This window comes from Capsicum annuum, chromosome 5 (genome assembly GCF_002878395.1).
Source record: "Capsicum annuum cultivar UCD-10X-F1 chromosome 5, UCD10Xv1.1, whole genome shotgun sequence".
Classification (NCBI taxonomy): Eukaryota; Viridiplantae; Streptophyta; class Magnoliopsida; order Solanales; family Solanaceae; genus Capsicum; species Capsicum annuum.
The window spans coordinates 198,905,092-198,920,305 of record NC_061115.1 but is presented as its reverse complement, the minus strand read 5'-3'; positions in this window follow the sequence as shown (position 1 = coordinate 198,920,305).

Genomic DNA, 15,214 nt, shown 5'->3' with positions numbered 1-15,214 from the left:
GAATCAACCTTAATCCTGTCAGTAGACACGATATTCCCCAAAAAATCAATAGCATTAAGACAGAAGTCGCACTTGGAAAATATTGCATACAACTTATGATCTTTGATAATATATAGGATGATTTGGAGGTGATTGGCATGGTCCTCCTCACTCTTATAATAAATCAGAATATCATCAATGAAAACTATAACAAACAGATCTAGAAACGGATGGAACACCCTGTTCATAATATCCATGAAAGCTGCAGGGGCATTAGTCAACCTAAAAGACATGATTAGGAATTTGTAATGGTTGTATCTGGTTCGGAAAGCTATTTTTGGAATGTCTAACTCTCTAACTTTTAACTGATGGTATCCCGAATGAAGGTCTATCTTTGAAAAATATTTAACACCCTAAAGTTGGTCAAAGAGATATCAATCCTAGGAAGAAGATATTTATTTTTAATAATGACCTTATTTAGCTGGTGGTAATCTACGCACATATGCAGGGAACCTTCTTTTTTTCGCATGAAAAGTATAGGTGCACCCCAGGGATAAACACTGGGACTTATAAAAACATTGTATAGAAGGTCTGCTAGCTGTTCTTTCAACTCTTTCAGTTCTACAGAAGCCATTCTATATAGCGGAATAGAAATAGGATGGGTGTCTGGCAACAAACCAATACCAAAATCTATCTCTATACCGGGTGGTATTCCAAGGAGATCATCTGGAAAGACTTCTGGAAACTCATTTACCACAGGGAATGACTAGAGAGGAAGACTTTTGGTATTAGAATCTTTAACCCAAATAAGATTAAACAAACAACTATTGGACATAAGTTTACAGGCTGTGAGATAAGATATAAAGTTCCCTCTAGGCGCTAAAAACTTCCCCTCCCATTCTATCACTGGTTTATTTGAAAAAGAAAAGGTGACCCTACGGGTTCTACAATTTAATGTGGCATAGCACAAATGAAGCCATCCCATCCCTAGGATAGCATCAAAATCAATTATATCATGGTAAAGGGTTTGTAACATACTGGTGACTACGTCTTGCAAGGCTTCCACCTCCTGGTGGTTGGATAACATATACATCCGATTACAACCACTCCCAGCAACTGAGGTAGTGCCCTTTTGAGGCGGTGGTGGTGCGGAAGAATTTGCTTGAGATTTAGCCCCACCAATAATCCTTCTAGATGAAGGACCATTTCTCTGAAAATGACCTGACTAACCACATGAATAGCATACCAGCTAACCCAGCTGACACCATCCTGGATGATGCCTACCGCAGGTCTCACACCATAGAAACATATGATGTTGCTGAGCTATTCTTCCTTGTGACTAGGTATCCTGAGCTCTGGATCCATGATTAGTTTGGAAACTCTGAGTTCATTGGTCTAATAGAGGTCTGGGCCCTGGGGCGCTGGCTGCATACTGAGCGTTACCCCAATTCTTCTTCTTCTGCCATTTATTTTCCCAATTACCACTTTGTGGCTGTCTGTGGTTCTAATTCATTATTCTGGCTCTCTTTGCTTTTCTGTCATTCTCCCTATATTCAACAATTCTCTTCTTCTGCTCCTCCACCCACTACATATACATTGACAGCCTAGAGAAGTCCATGTCCCTATTCAGCATAGTCCCCTTACATTAAGAACTAAGTCATTTGAAAGGTCCAACGTAAATTTTCTCATTCGGGCTCTCATATTAGCACCTATCTCTAGAGAATAATGAGCCATTTATTTGAACGTTAGATTTTACTCCTTGACACTCATCTTTCCTTGCTTAAGGATCATAAACTCCTCAGCTTTGGCCTCTCTCAACTCAAGGGGAAAGAATCGATCAAGGAAGGCTTCCACGAACTCGCCCCACACCGTGGGCTCAGCATTCTCATCATTAGAATCCTCCTACTCATTATACCACTAGTTCACATTTTCTTTAAGATGGTAATCTACAAATTACACCCCCTCCACCTCATCTATATGCATCACCTTGAAGATCTTCTCCATCTCATCCACAAACTCCTGTGGATCCTTTCCTACCTTGTGCCTGAATACTTGGGCAGGCTCATTATCATGAACTGACCCACCCTAGTAGCCACAAATATGACCGATGTAGACCCAAAATCTTCCAACCATTGAGTCTGTGTGGCTACCAACTGTGAAAACATGTGAATTAACTGTCTGAATTCTGCATTAGATACCTCTCTCGCGCGAGGCTGAGTGCGGCTAGTCCCCATTTGGGGAGCTCTGGGGGCCCTAGTTGGGATGGTCTAAGTAATTGGTATTCCCATAGTAGCATCAATCTTTGGTGTCGGGGCTTTATTTCGAGTCTTTATCCCATTAGGGGATGGACCTCATCTGTCTGTGCATTCTGATCGATAGTACGATAGGGAGGCATGATTGTTTTTCTAAAATGTAAGAGATCATTGATTAGGGGATAATTTAGACTCTAAAGTACGAACTAAACCACAAAGAAAAGAAATATTCCTAAACGCCTTGTAGCCTCCTGTTCATAAGTATGGTGCGGTACAAGCCCACAAATAAGATTCTGCCCGACGTGATTTCACAGATACCTTGGGACCATAAACCATGCTCTGATACTAATTTTGTCATGACCTGAACTAAGGCCGGGCCGTAACGGACATCCCAAAACCTAAAGGCCCGAACGTTCTATTCTCTCTGATCTGGTAATCATGTACAACATTCATATAGTAAAAAAAATGTAGAATTATGATCTAATACGGAAACATGGTCTTACTCTGGATTCCAGTTTAATAATATGGAATGAAATCTAAAAACAACTAAACAACTTCTAGAACAGTTTGCGAAATCTCTACTATATGATATAAAGATAATTGTCTAAAAATCTGGGACAAGGCCCCAGTAAACCAAAAACATAACTGATAATAAATGTATGAAAATTACAAGGCCTTCTAAAATATAGAAGGCTCACCGACCAGACCCTGCACTTCTATCTGAAAAAATTTACTGCTTATCAGAACCCCTAGACTGGCCTCAGAACCTAGAAGGTAAGGGGGTCAATACAGATGTACTGGTACGTAGAGAAATCCAAAATAAAGCTTTTAATATAAATAAAATAGTTGAGAGCTAGTAATAAAACATCACATACGATATAAATTCCAAAAACAGGGGCATCTTTGATAATCATAAAACTTTTCTGTCAATGTAGCCTTTGATCTTTGTATTACTTCTGAGTTAGGTGACATTCCCCTACAAGTCTGATATTCCATGGGCTATATGGAATCCGCCATTGACTAGGCAAGGAATCCCCCAACCCAAGTGTTTCGCAAGGGTTGGAGTGTCTGAGTCTGATACACCACAGGGCACTAGGCCAGCGTATATAATATACCGGGATCGACAAATCACGGTTTTAGGCAATGAGTTGTCTGAACTCGTGCCTTCTTCGGGGAACCACCTAAGCTCTCTTTATGCCCAATTTTAGTTTGTGATGAAACATCCACCATTCTAGTTTCAAAATCTGAAAAATCTGATTTCAAACATGCATTCTATTCTGTTCTGAATTAACATGGAATTATCTGAGTTGGTGTCATCACACCAAGACTTGTAAGTCCTATTTTTGAGTCATAATGCATCATGCATGATTCTTTCATCAAAACTCAATTCAGACCACCCAAAAATGTAAATAGTATAAGAGATTTTATGTTCCGAAAGAACAAGTAAAAACTATAGGAAGATTATCATTCTTTCATTAACAATGTGGTGGTTCTGAAATCTTTGTCAAACCATGCAACTCTTTCCCTTAGATATTCATATTCAATATTTATCAATACAAACAACCCTCTCTTTTGAATTCACAAATCATATTCAAGTCGTAGTAATAATGAAGACATTTCATACTATGCTTTTCAAGTGTATTTCATAACAATTCATATCATATGAAAGAATGGAAAATCATAACAGGAGAGGAATTCATTATAATTCATGCCCTCAATTGAATATTCATCCTAAAACACATGCATACATATATATAGAATTTCAAATCAATTTGGGGAAAGTCCTAAAGATAAAAACAATGTCATTGAAACATCTAAAACATGATTATAAATCATAAATCTAAAACCATTTTTCTTAAAATCATGATTTCTATGCCTATGAGATTTTTAGGAAAACCCCACATACATCAATTTAGGAGTTTGATGAATGATTCTTGAAGCCTACGGTTTGGGGATTCCAAATCTTCAATTTGTTTCGAAAACCCACGGTTGAATCTTGAGTTATTTGGGTTTTTAGTTTGAAACCCTAGATAGTGTTCTTGAGTAATTTGGATAATTGTGAATGTATTCCAGTGTCTTTAGGATTAAATCTCATGTTTAAGCTGATAAGGGGGTGGAAAATACCTAATATACCCTTAATGAGATGGAATAAAAATATAACTGGGATCCCGAATTTATGGGCCAGCATGACGCGCCACAATCGTGGTGACTAACTGGAAATTGATGAATAGGATTCTTAGGATCACCGCAACGTGGAGCCATCGCGTTTTCCCATTGGTTGGGACCTGAAGCTTCAGTGAAACATACCACAATCGTGCTAGGCTACTAGAATTTGACAATTCTTAAATAAACCCCCTCCACGACGCACCAAGCACCAAAATGACAGTGTTTTACGACTAGTACCTAAATTAGCCATAACTTCTTGCCCGGGTATTGGATTTGGGTGAATCTTATATCAACAAAAAGCTCATTTAATTTCCCACATGATAAAAATTTGAAATTTGGGAAATTATATATGGTTTAAACTTAACTCACTTTAGAATTCAAAAATGAGACTAAGTCTCTTTGACACCATTCTAGTCGTTTAACTCTAAGAGGATATTACAATGAGCTAACGCAGGCATTACACAAAGCCTCTAACCAAAAAAGTCAAAATAACCAGTTGGGACATGCACCTATCCATGGCCAAAGCTAATAAACAAAGTAAAATCAAAGTATGTAGTAATATCCATATCATGAGATGGAGCCTTCCGAAAAGATGGAAGCTCACCACTTTAATCCAAATGCTAATACCTAGTCAAACACTATGTAGGAAGAGTAGAACAGTGGGTTCCTGCATAGCATAGGTTTGCAACCACCAGTAGATAGGTTAGCAAGTTATTGCTACCATCAATTCAGGATAAGAAAATAATACCATTTATAAAACCAAGTAAAACCATCCATAATGCATACGCCCCCCATATATATATAGATATATATTCATGCCAGGAAAGGGAACCGTGTTTATCATACACGTAAAACCTTTACCTGGGTTGTGTAGCAATTGCATTTCTAAATCATCCATAGGCTATATGGGTTTAGCTCAACCTACTAAAAAGGCCCCAGTGCATGAAGCCGCATGATCAGAGAAATAAGCTAGGATGACTAGTACATCCCCCAATGTAAAGTGTGACAATATGTACACGATCACCAAGACCAATCTCATATCAGTAAATATGAGTTTACAATTTTGGTCCCCTCGAACCTCCACCTTCTACGGTTTTGCTACACCTCCCTCTTTGATGCCCAATTAAAACCATTTCAAACCAACCAAATCATTATGCATTTATTAACAAAGGCCATCAATAGTTTTACCAACCAATAACTTGCACGTATTGTCCATAGCCTACCATTTATGGATTAAGGGGAATTTTAAGTGACTTTCCATTTACCATATCAAACAACTTGGGGATCACCATGTACCCCACAAATATTACCATTTGGAATATTACCTTTTTAAAGCATTTAAGCTATTTGAGTTTCTTTACCAAGTTTAAAATAAGCAAGAGTTCCATTAAAATACCTTAATGCAATAAAAACATCCTTATAAGCATTTTTCAAACACTTTAGGGGCATGATATAACCAAAACCATTTCCAAGTACCATTTAACCATTTCCATGAAATCAATGCATACAAAACCACCATTAATGCATATAAATCATAATTAAAACAATGAGAAACCATGACCAACCATTTATAAACAAAACCCCCAAATTATATTTGAAAACCAAAAGCAAACAATAATGAAATCATGAAAACCAATAGTAAAAACTATGCCTTTAGTTGGAACTAGCAATGAGGGAAGAGAATATGCCTTAATTGACAAAGTATATGGAGAGAAATCACCAACAAAATCCCCAAATTGGTCCTTAAGATGAAACTCTAGCTTCCCTTTCGTAAAATCTCTTGAGAGGATTATAAAGTGTTTAGGAAGAGTTGCTAACTGTTAATGAATAAAATAATAGGGAAAATACTCTCCCAAATAGGATAGAAGTCATGGGGTCCTATAAGGTTAAGTGGGAAAATATCCAGAATACCCTTACTTAAGTTGTACAAAAATCCTGATGCAAGGATACGAATGACCCACACGAGTCGTACCCTCTATTATGAGTGGTACCCATCACTCACATCCTAAGCCTCAGTCCTTGGACCTAAAACTATCCAAAATATGGCTTATACAATCCAAGTTATATCCACAAAATATGATTCATACCTTTAACCCTTACCCCTGGCAACATAGAAAATACTAAGAGTATTAAACACTGTCCATTATATGAGTGCAAGTTACGACTTGTATCCTATCTTACGGCTCCAGGTGAGCCACTCGTACTTAGACGCAACTTAAGTTACCAAGTCTAAGGTTAAGTGAAGAAAAATCCAACCCATACGATCCATATTCCAACATATGACTCATACCACCTAAGTTGTACCTATTATAGTGACCAAATCAATCCCACCAACTAACACTGGTCAACATATGATAGGTCCATACCATATGTACCCCAAAATATAACTCATACCCTTAAGGCATATTGGGTTTGGAGAACAGAATTCTAGGAAATTTTCTAAGGTCCTGAAACCAAGGTGTTTTACCATAACTCGAGTTTTCTGCAAAGATTTGAGTCTCGGCATGATGGTATACAAGATCACAAAGAAGGGTACCATAATCCATAATTAGGTCAATATGAGATGATGGTACATATGATAACAAAGAAGGGTACCATAATCACTATATGAAACAACATGAAATGATAGTACAAAAGATCAAAAAGAAGGATATCATAATTCTGTGTTGGTAAAACATGGTTTTGAGAAATGAGTTATCTAAACTCATGCCTTCTTCGAGTAACCATCTAACTCTTTTTAGTCCAAATTTTAGCCTCTTAAAACCATGTTTCATGATTATAAGCATTCATTTTTCCATGTAAAGGGCATTCCATAATAGGTAGCATCATACCTACACTTGAAAGTTGTATCATATCATATCATGTCATATCCATAGCCCTTCTCATTACAAAATATGTTAATGACCATTAAAAGATTTACATATCACATGAGAGTTCTTAATTCAAAAGCACATAAAACTTATGCAAAAGTACTCTCATTTTAAGACTTTAACATAGGGTGGCCATCTCTTTTATAAATCAAATACAATTCTTCCATTTAACACAAAGATCATTTATAAATAAGAGAAACCTATTTGAACACACGTAAAATGACAATGCGTAATTGATAAAGAGACATTTACAACTCAAGTTTATTACCACTCATTAAACGACCCCCGACACAAGTCAATAAATAAATCTAAGGATTGAAAAAGGAGATTTATAGTTCATGCTCTCAAATCTACTTAAAAAATACATAATACATACACATAAATACAATTATAAAGTTTTATAGATAACCCTATAGTTAATACAAAATTTTATCATGAAAACGGGTTCTTGATGCATGCTCTTCAAACAATTTAAAAATCCATAACATATATACATATACTATTTTAAGTTTATTAAAACATCTTACTTACACCCATGAGTGTTAATACAGCTAAACATCCTTTTTGATGAACAAAATTCAAGACATCGTGAATCTAACACTTTTAAGTATGAGCCTTGGCAAGAAACTCAAACTTTTCTCTCTTGAGAGTGGAGAGGATAAAGAGCATTGAAAATTGATTAATAATAGATATACAATGCTTATTGAATAATTTAAATCGTGGGGTAGGGTTTGAGTCCAGAAAAAACCAAAATACCCCAAAAAATAACTAAAAATAATTATAGAAATTTCTTACTTGACATCTTGTCAGATTGTTGACAAATTATTCATCAATCCTAACTTGATTTGGACACTTTCTGGTTAAGGTTGACGACTTAGTTGATAGCTTGTCAACTTGTTAATGGTTTGTCAACTTAGTCATAACCTTCTCTAAATAATTTACGATGTTTTTTGGTTAAGGCAGATCACTAATTTTATAGCTCTTCACTTAGTTGACATCTTGTCAACTCAAGTCGTTACCTTCTCTTAGACAGACACCTACCTCTAGGTAAAATGAGCATAACTTTCTACTTCGATATCAGATTAAGGTTAAATTTAATGTGTTGGAAAGAAGGCTCGAAGATATTTCATTTGTTCAAAATTAGGCCACCTTATTAACTATATTATAGGAGTAATGGTTATTGGAAGTTGATCCAAGTAGGAGCATCTGCTAAAACTCTATCAGTTGAAAAGCTTAACGCCTCACATTTTTGAACTAGAAATTAAATCGTCATTCCTATGTACGTAAGCTCTAATTCTGTGGTTTATTTTTAGTTCATGTTTCATGATCTTTTTCCTAGTATATGAAGTGATTATGAGGTGAAAAATGTTCATAGAAATGGACTAAAGCAAAGTTGAGCTAAGAACCTTTCATTCATCCAAAATTTGATATTTTACTCTATAAGGGTCTAATTTGAACATGTATAACTTTTTATACACATAGAATTTTTCAGATAAAGATCCACCAAATCTTAGATAATTGAATTAGCTTTCCAATGATACCAATTTTTCCAAAATTCGACAACCGAGCAAGAAGTTATGACATTTTCCATGTGAGGCAGTAAGCCGACGTGATGTCGATGTGACGCATTGGCCAGCGCATTATGGGACTATTTCAATAATTAAATAAGTTTTCTAATGGGTTTAGTGGCATTTTGGTCGCTTCCCCTCACCCAAAATCTGTCCATAACATAAGATTTGCCCCCGAAAAACCATAATACACTCTATAATTCAATTTTCCTCTCAAATCAAAAACCTAACTCATCCCCAAAGATCAAGAACTCATCCCTAAGATCAAGAATTCCTAGAAATGGATCAAGATCCATGTTCCATCTTTATAATCTTATAATCTAAGGTACGTGAGGTTTATCCTAAAACTACATGGGCTTGATAAATCTCTTGAATATGATTTAAAGATATCAACCATGAATTTATAAAGGGGTTTTCGATCCTATATTTTAAGTTATGCATTTGAACCTTTTAATGGTAGAATTGTTTTGGCCTTGTGGTCTTTTCCCTTAAATTGATTTATACCTATATGTATATGTATGAAATTGAAGATTTGATTGAGAGCATTAATATTGAAATCCCTCTGTTTTGATGAATTAAAGTTTATGAACTTATTGGGAATGATTTGTAGTTCATGTTTTATGATTTGAAGTGATATTTTCAATATCTAAGTATTTGACATAATTTAGAGATGATCAGAGGGAGTTTTTTGGTATACCTATATGCTTGTTTAAAGAGAGAATTGTATTTTATTGAGTAAACTGACATGACCACCTTATGTTATTGAAATGTTGACAAAGAGAAATCCCTTGCATGTGTTTACATGAATTTAAAGAAAGAGTTCTTTGAACTGATTTATTGATATGGTGATCCCAAACTTATGTTTTGAAAATAGGGATTTTAATATGCTAATAATGGCTCAGAGATGTGACTTGCAAGTCAATGGTAGTACGATACCATATAAATGTATGCTATAATAGAGCTAGAGTTTTCATATTTTGACTTCAGAGAATACATGTTTTAAAGAGTTAAAAATAGGATTAAAGAGGGTTAGGTGGTTGCCCAAAGAAGGCTTGATTTCAAATAACTCATAGCCCAAAATTGTGTTTTGCCGATATGGGTTCATTATTTCTCCAAGAGTGATTATACACTGGCCTAGTGCATTAAGGAATATCAAAAAGAAAGACTCCAACCCTAGCGGCAAACTCGGGTTGGGGCCTTAGCTACCTAGCTAAGGGCAGATTCCATATAGCCTATGGAATTTCAGAGTTGTAGGGTATACTACGTAGTCCAGAAGTAAAATAAATAGTATGTCACAAAGTTCGGATAATTGTTCATTGTCTTCTAAAAATGCCCATGTGTTTTCATATCATATGTTATATTTATGAACTATTTTTGAACTTCTCTTATCTATGTTGAATAAAAATTATTATTTTTGGATTTGCTCTATGTACCAGTACAATTGTATTGACCCCCTACCTTTCAAGGTCTGAGACTCAATCTAGAGGTCCTGCTAAGTCATAGAGTTTTCAGATAGAAGTGAAGTGTACAGTGGGTAAGCCTTCTTTATTCTGGGTGGCCCATGTCTTTCAGACTTTGTTATTTATTTTGGGTTTAGGTCTGCTGGGGGCCTTGTCCCAGTTTCAAATAGTTGTTATTTTTGCATGTAGTAGAGATTTTGCAAACTAATTTATCTGTTGTCTAGATGTTGTTAGATTTCCTTCTTTATTATCAAATTAAACTCAGAGTATGACCATGATTCCATTATGAATTATTTTCTGCATCTTTTCTTTATTGCATGAATATTGTCCATCATTACAAGATAGGAAAGGGTGTTCGGTCCTTTATGATTTGGGATGCTCACCACGGCTAGGGCCTCGACTTGGGTTATGACAAACTTAGTATTAGAGCACGGTTCATAACCCAGGGTGTCTGCAAAATTATGTCTAGTAGAGTCTTTCTTTTGGGTGTGTTGTGCACCACACCTATAATCAGGATGCTACCAGACATTTAGGAGTTGTTTCTTATTCTTTCATACTCTAGTTCGTGCTATAGGGTCATCCATAAGAAAATTATCCAAGTTCCTTCCTCATTCTAATTTCATGGGCCATGCCTCACTGTTGAGGTGATAAAAGTCTAAGAGCCTAGCTCTCCTAATAATGTGGTTCTCTTTCATTGAGTTATCCATAAAGTTATGAAATAGCATAAGGACTTGAGAGGAGTCCATTAGTACATAAGGTGTATTGATTTGAGTGTATACCTTTATTCTAATAAAATCGTGCCTTTTAGCCTAAGGTACAAATTCTATTTAGTCCCTTTCTAAAATTCTAATTACAAATGTCTTCCATAAGGGTAGTGATGTGTAGCAGAATATTGGAACTGTATTTCCACCCGAGTAGTAGTGTATGTTAAAGTGTCATGACTTATTGGTACTGAGTTTGTCAGGAAGTTCATGATACAGAGTCACAAGGTTTGAAGTCAGAGTGGGGGTAACTTTTGTGTAAATAGAGAGTTTTAGTTGTAGAACTGTTAATTAAGTATGGTTTTCCATTTTATAGTAATAGATAATATGGTAGCAATAATTTTATATTGTATGGTAGTTTGTGAAGAAAGTGACTGGATATGATTATTATTTATTCAAAATAGAGAAGGAGCTCAAAGAGATAGTTATGGTTGTTGTACAAATCATTTATAAGTGGTAAGTATAAAGGGGTAGATTAGTTAATAAGTAATAAGTATAGAATCATTGTGATGTATGATTGGTTACATAAGTATGATATGAGGAATTAGAATATGTTGATAAGATTGAAATGGGTTATACTATAAGGTTAAGATCGACTAATACTATTGTGTGACTTTACCCCCTTTGATGGTATTTCCTTTAGTAGTAGTAAACTAGTATTTCATGTGAAAAGGTAAGTAGCGGATTTTGAGTTGTAATAATAAGGTTATGGTGGGGTTGTGATTGTAGATAGTAGCTAAGTGAAGTAAAGTATTTGGAATGATTTCTCAATTTGATGGACTATTATAATATGTGGCATGCTTTACCGGTGGTATATAATTGAGGATAGACAATAGGCTTAAACTTTAGATGTGGAGTTTAGATATGGAGTGTAGTGGTGAGAATAATAGCTTAAGATTAATGATGCATGTTTTGTGGAGTAATTAGCAAGTTTGATGTGATGTGTGAAATGGTGTAGGTTGATGATTTTTGAAAAGTTGATGTGGTTGTTGTGAGTTATATGTGTACATGAGAACTAGGGTTAAAAATGATGAATTATGATTGAGTCATTAAGATGATAAGAGTGACAGTCATATAAGAATAAGTTGAACCCGAGATAGCATGTTGTTAGATAAGGTTGTATGGTATAAGTGTCATGTATACCAAACTTATGTTTTGAATTTTGCAGTACGAAGAAGTCTGGGGAGTTGTTGTATAGTGTTCATTAAAGTTGAACTTGAGGAAATATAGGTAGACAATGTGCACCTTTGGTATAGTTCCACAGATTTGTTAAGTTGTAGGTTTGTGATTTGAGCTGTAATGATAGTATTCTAAGGAATTGAAGATGGAGTGTTAAGTCTTTAGAAGCGTGGGTGTCTATGCCCATGAAAATATTATTCGTAAGTTATTGACTTTGGGAGTTAGAAGATATTACGATTCGTGTCCCTGAAAGGGGATGTATTAGAAAAAATTTTAGTTCTTTTGTATTAGAGATTAATGAGAAGAGTTTGTGTTCATGTATATACTGATACCCCATTTTTTGATAAGGAGTGGGATATGTGTGCTCATGAGACTGGTAGTTGTAGAGTGATGGATATAGAGGCAATTAAGAGTTACACTTACAGAAAAGCAAGGCCTTGAAAGTATAGTTGTTCATAGAGAGTTTAGAGTTTAAGTATGTGGTAATGTCTCTTTTATGTTGAGAGTTGTGGCTATAGATTTTGATGTGGGGATATGTTTGTAAGTCTAGAGTTGTTATTTTTATCTAGGGGGAGATGGTGAATTAAGTTAGTTCCCAAATTTTTCTCAATTCGGCAAGTTGTGCGGAGGATTTATAACAAATCTATTCTTACTCAAGCATACTCCTCCTAGTTCCATTTCAGATATTATTCTGCTAATGTCCTACGTCATATGTTCAAGTCATGCCTATGCCTATGGTTTGAGTTCTCTATAGACTTATGTTTATGATTTGACCTCCAAACTAGAAGCAATTATGTCTCTCAGTAATCCAGTCTTTCATGTATTCAAGCCATATGTTATGTTGTTCGTGATCCATGAAAATCTATGTCTCTCAGCATGCTTGGTCCAAAGGAAATATGTTTCTATATGTCACCTATTCATTTTATCCAAAGTGATAGAGTTTTTGTAAACTCATGGAAAATTTTAGTTCTTTGCGAAGGAGCAATCGCTTCAAATGGAAATCTTTGTCTTAGTTGTAATGTAACACTCCGTGACTCAATACCACTCTTGGTTGCATGTATGGAGAGATGACAACCTAAAAATTTGTCTAATTGTTAAAAGACTTAGTCATATTTTTGAGCTATTAACTTCCATGATTTTCAAATTGATCTTCCCAACATCAAGACGTAGATTCTTGAGTTGATTAATGATCAGGGATGTAGAGGGGGTGTGTCAAGAAATTTTTAGATTTTTCAGATGATATTTGAGGTATGTTTGGATGATCAAAATAGTAGGCCAATGCAATGTTGATGCATCACGCCGCATCGATAAGGACTGACATGGTGCATCGCTTAATGCGTTAGGTACCCATTTCTTATGAATTTCTAGGTTTAGGAGGGTAATTCAATCTCTTTCCCTAATCTTATCTTGAAATGTGCACTAATGTTGTCTGACAGTGCTCTATCCTAAGAATTCATACATTATTGTGTTTTTTTGAAATAACTCTCTGCTTATGATCCAAATACTTAATATATGGAGCACCTTATGTCTATTTTATCGTATCTTCACTTCATGTCCCTCCTTGAGTAGTGCAACAATTATAAGTTATGGTCTGATAGTGTTACTCCCATTTATGACATTTGTGCTCGGGTCCGTTAATGACCCTCCTTATGATAGTGGATGGTGGATGTAGAAGTGTAGTGATGTGGTAGGTAGGAGTGTAGATGGTCTTGAAGGTGAAAATTTTTTTGATGTGATTTCTTGGGCTAAGGTTATAGGTGAAAGCGAAAGAAAGGAGATGAACTTTTGTTGTGTGAAATAGCTAAGAAGGGAATGGATTTTTATTATGAGAAATAGCTGGGAATGAGATATATGGTGAAAATCTTTGTGAATGTGATGAGTTTTCTTGTCTTTGTGGGGGAAATCTATGAAGTGGGTGTAGTAATGACAGGCTTGAATATTGTGATTGATGAAAACTCATACCATGTACTATGTGGTTAGTATTCCTTGAATTAAAACCCGAGAGTGTTTGACGATAGTGATAAGGTGAGGCAATATTCATAAAGGGATGTAAAGTATAGGGTCCTATAGTTTAAGTAGTGCGACTCAAACTCTTGTGTCTAGACATATGATGGGATAAATGTAAGCTGAAAAGTGTGAAGTATGCTATTGATTGTTTGGAGTGTAGACTATTAGTTCCCCTAAGTTTAAGTCTATTCGTCATACTTTGTAAGGTAGAAAATGCTTCTTGTCCTATCTTTCGCGAAATCTTATTTCATTATTAGTACCAATATAAATCAGATCTATGATCACCAAATTCACTCATGACTTATGTTGTGATGATTATGGTTCATAGAGCTCATGTGCATGATCATCCCTATGTAAAGTGTCATTGCCTCATGTTTCGTGCTTACACGTTTCGGTCGGGGATACCATGAAATTCGTTTGATGCCTTTGTATGTTTTGTTGAGGAAAATTATTCAATGCAAGATTATATTCTTTATTCTACACTTTTACGTCCTCAAAAGTCCCTACCTATTATTTGGGGACGAATGATCCCAATGGGGAGATAATGTAATGTCCTGCATTTTCAAGCTAGAAATTGAATCGTCATTCCTACATGCGTAATCTCTAATTCCATGGTTTAAGTTTAGATTCATGTGTCATGATCTTTCGCCTATGAAGTGATTATGAGGTGAAAAATATTCATTGAAATGGCCTAAAGCAAAGTTGAGCTAAGAACCTTTCATTCATAAAAAATTGGATATTCGATTCTACAAGGGTCTACTTTAAATGTGTATAACTTTTGATACACATAGAATTTTTAAGCTCAAGACCCATCAAATTGTAGATAATTGAATTATTTTTCTAACGATACCAATTTTGCAAAAATCCGACAATCGAACAAAAAGTTATGACATTTTCCATATGAGGCAGTAAGCCGACACGTTGTCGATGCGACACATTGGCCAGCACGTTACGAGAATATTTAACTCGTTA